This window comes from Belonocnema kinseyi, chromosome 9 (genome assembly GCF_010883055.1).
Source record: "Belonocnema kinseyi isolate 2016_QV_RU_SX_M_011 chromosome 9, B_treatae_v1, whole genome shotgun sequence".
Taxonomy (NCBI): domain Eukaryota; kingdom Metazoa; phylum Arthropoda; class Insecta; order Hymenoptera; family Cynipidae; genus Belonocnema; species Belonocnema kinseyi.
The window spans coordinates 46799736-46804422 of NC_046665.1; the positions used below are offsets into that span (position 1 = coordinate 46799736).

At 28.0% G+C, this 4687-nt stretch overlaps 1 protein-coding gene across 1 annotated transcript in view; it reads left to right on the plus strand.

Moving 5' to 3' along the window:
- LOC117180031 (disks large homolog 5) overlaps positions 1-4687 on the plus strand; it is a 33431-nt gene that overhangs the window by 26841 nt on the left and 1903 nt on the right. The gene's annotated exons all lie outside the window — the stretch shown is intronic.

The following is a 4687-nucleotide window of genomic DNA, read 5'->3' on the forward strand; positions in this document are numbered from 1 at the left end:
AACTAAATTTTTGAATGCCTCGGGGTGCTGCCCTCTTCAACTTTTTGATGTTTCTATGGCAACCGCGTCCTTTGCCTACGTCTACGCGAGGGGTGGGGCCAAGGCGAAAGCCAAACCCAAAGTGCCGGTGATTTTCTGTTTCTCGATTATCGCGCTTGCCTCTGCCACCCATATCTATAGCTAACTCGGGGCTGTCTTTTTTTTAGACAAAAACTTTTTTTTAGACTGAGATAATATTTGAAGTTATGAATGAAAATAATTTTAAGAACTAATATCTATTAATTATTTAATTTTGAACGGATTCAGAATCATCTTCTAAAATCAATTATTTTTCAATTTTTTATACCTTAAGGCCATGTGACGAGAGGGTCACGTGACCAAACCTGGCCTTCGATTTTTCTTTCCCAACTTACGTTTAAACGAAATGAGGTATCGCTCTGAAAGTTTGGAAAATGAAAGAGGAGGCAATAAAGTCCATGTCTCTGCTTTGTTCCGGTGGAAATTTTGAAAAAATATTTGTTTTGAAGAAAATATCAGTGGAAGTTTTCTTTCCCAACTTACGTCCACACGGAATGAGATATCGTGTTAAAAATTTGGCACGATACATAGAAGGCATGCAAGAATTTGTCTCTGGTCCTAAATAATTAGAATAGTGAAAAAAGTTTTTTTTTTTAATTTCTATTTTGGAGAAATACCGATCGTGCTGTCGTCAAACCCTGCAAGCAATTTGCAATGTTGTTAATGGGCTAGTTATGAGGTTTATATTTATCAAAGTGGGACAAAACAACAAAAATCGCTCACGAACATTATGCATCAAAAATTGCAAAAACTAATGTTTGCACTTGAAATGCAAATAATAATAAATTTAAAAACTAAATTAATTTTAAATCAATTCAGAATTTAGTTAAATGAAAAAGTTAAATTAATTCCTCGTCTGGTTTCTTTTAAAAGAGAAATTTTCGAAATACTATATAAATAAGTTTAAAAAAATTCTTGTTATATTTTAGAATTGTAGCGAAATTAGAAACATTATTTTTAAAAATATAATTTTTACAAAAATAATAAATTGAAGGTTTAAATACTTCATTGTATAAATTTATCCTACATGTATTTTTAAATCCTAAAAAATTTTATTATTTTTTCGCATAATTAAGGTATAACTGAAGTAATATTTAAACTTCTCTGTAGTGTCGAATTGACAATTTATATTTAATTCCGAGGAGATATTTAAGGTTTTCACTACTCATTTAATTATTTATCAAAATTATATTAAAATTGTGTTTTTTGTTTGTTTTTGTTTCTTTATTATTTGAAACGTATAACGTATAACGTTTAACTAGACTTACCTTGCACATTAAAACTTAATTTTAAAGTTTGAGGGCCGATAACCACTTGCAATTCTTATGCTCATCAGAATTCACAACTTCAAAGAAATCCAAATAGTTTATAAAAATAATTCAAAGAATCGAAGAATCCAAAAAAATTCTAAAGAAATATAAGACGTTTAGGGGTGCATCTCAGCAACAAAGGCTATTACAAAAAAAATGGAAAAGGAAAGAATTTCAAAGAATTAAAATATTTCAATAATTTTTTGCGAGTCGGGAAATGACCGGAAATTTGTTTCCTTGATTAAAACGGCCACCTGGATTTCTTAGTATTTAAAAAATTATTACATTCATTGGTGTTTTCCTGTAAAAATAGTTATACTTTTTCGTACTTGTAAAAAAATTCCCACCAATGATTGAACAAATTTTTTATTTTATTTATTTCTTCAAGTGAATTTTTTTTAAGTTTGCAATAACAAAGAAAAACTATCAAATTAGATGTTTTAAGGATTTAAAATCGTGATTTATTTTTTTCATAAATAGTTTGGAAATAATTTTCACATTGTATACATGAGCTGGTTTTTAGGTATATTATATTGATGTGTACAATGTGAAAATTATTTCGAAACTATTTATGAAAAAAAATAAATCACGATTTTAAAGACTTAAAACCCCTAATTGGATAGTTTTTCTTTGTTATTGCAAACTTGTAAAAAATTCACTTAAAGAAATAAATAAAATCAAAATTTTTTTCAATATATATATATATATACACACACACGCTATGCCTTACAGCTAATGAAATCCCTCGTATCAGTTATTATTTAAAAGTCACTTTCAATTGATTTGAATGCAATATGAAACGCTTTAAATTCCTAAGATTTAAAGTCGAATATTAATTTTCGACCAAAAAGATGAATTTTTAACAAAACAAAAGAATGTTCTTAAAAATAATCAAATTTTAAACTTATAAAGTATAAATTTCTAACGACCAAGTCGTTTAATTTTTAATTAAAGAAGATAAATTGCGAAAAAAATAGTTAAATTTTGAACCAAAGAAATGAATTTTCCAGCATTGTATTAATGATCTACCAAAATAAGATGAGCTTTCAACAAAATATATTCATTTTCAACAAAATTTTTGAATTTTAAAGCCGGGAGGAGCAATTTTAAACCGGGAAATATTAATTTTTAATAAAAAAATGACTTTTTATCCGCAGAATATTAATTTTCTAAAAATAGAATAGTTAAATTTTCGACCAAAGAGGTGAATCTAAAACGAAAAGAATAATTTTTTTACAAAGTAGTTACTCTTTTAACCAATCTTCTGAATTCCTAACGAAACAAGATTACTTTTTAACAAAATAGTTGCATTTTTTACAGAATAATAAAATTTGAAACTGAATACTAGAATTTTTAACCAAACGAGTTGAATTCCGAACCACAAATATAATAGTAGACTTTCTACCAAAAAGGATTTAAGCGAAAAACGAGAAAAGGGGGTTTCTTAAAAACAGAGAAAAAAGAAACAATTCTTTAAAAGTTAATAATAAGGAAACATAATAAATGTTATCTAAGTTCGTAACTTTTCTTCCACTGATCCCCAACCCCTGTTCGAACCATAGTTTTTAGCATGACCCCCCCCCTCTCCCATGCAATTGGTAATGCAGTTTACTGACAACCCCTTAAAGTTTCGATTTTTGTATTTAATGAAATCATCCTTATAATGTATAGTTTAAATTTTGTTTACCATAAAAATACACAACGAAAAATCGACAAGACTCAGAAGACGAAATTACAACAATTAAAAGAATGACAGAGAACAAGTATATTGAGACTATACTTAAGAAACTTTATTTTCAATTTTATTTATATTGGATAAAATATCAATATTACAGAGAAAAGTAAGAGCCTTTTACTTTGAAGAATTCAAATGATTTAAAAACTGAAATTAATAACAAAAATTAAACGGCCTATAATTTTTCTCATTCTCATCATTTATGATTGAAAAAGGATAAGAAAAGAAAGGTCCGACAAGTCCGAAAAGAAAGGACGAGTCAGTTAACAGCCATTTTGGATAAAAATGCAAATTTTGCGACCATTTTTTTAGACTTAAAATTTTTATTTACGGCTATCAATAGTACTTAGAAGGCCAAACAATTTATCCTGATGACTTTTTTTATACAAAAAAATTCTCAGAGTTATAACGTTTTTGATTGCACAAAAAATAATGAGATATGAAAAATCCCATTTTGTGGTCAAACTATGCAGGATACGAAAGAAGATGAATCAACAAAAATTGTGGTCTCGAAAAAGATCTACAAATTCGTTAATAACCACTTCTTGATAGGAGACGTACCTTTTGTTTTATTCGCGAAAAATAACATTGAAAATATAAAAAAAAACGTGAAAAAATGATACAAGTTACAAAAAAAAATGATTTAACAAAAATTATTTACCCGAAAAAGAGCTACAAATTTATTATGAATTACTTTTTGACATGACACGCAGTTTTGGTTCTGAGCATAAAAATGGTATTAAAAATAAAAATGAAAAATTGGTGGAAAAACCAAATGACGCAAAATACGACAAAAAGTCTCAAAAAGAAATGATAGGTTTTGAGAAATCCTACAAAAATTCTTTAAACCACTTTTCAATAAGACTCGTAATTTTGTTTTATCGTAAGTAATATCGGCAGATAATCGAAAATTCCAATATCACGTTAAAAGACACAAGATACGTAAAAAATCTAAAAGACTTGTAGGATTTTTTGCTTTATACATGTATAAAAAATAATATGAAAACCAAAATCCTATTATTAGCATAACAACGCGAGATAGAGAAAAATGTCTAAAAAAAGGATTGTATTTTTTAAGTTTATTTTAAGGTGGTTCAGAAAATATAAATTTACAACTATCTGTCAAAAAACGAGTGCTCAGCTCGAGTGTCACGATAAAGCCTACAGGGCTTTGAGAAACTTAATTTTTAACTATACTTATTTGAGCAATAAATTCAGAATATGAACACGCATATAAATACTGCGATCTAAAGAGATGTTTTTAATAAAGTTTCATTCAAGCATTCTAAATGTAAAGAATAAATATCTGAGCGGGAATCGCGTGAATCAAAAGACGCGCGCCCCAGACGCGCTCAAACTTGCGAGCCACGGGCACAGCGCACGATGAGAATGTGCCCGCGACAATAAATAGTTCATTTACGGATTATTTTATTACAAACTAACAATTAAGAGATAAATGTATTTGAAACTTTCCAATAATTTCTGATCTTTTAGTTTAAATTGAGAAATGTTAGGCAAAATATTTATTTATTCTGATCAACCACTCGAGTAAAATTCAAAAATA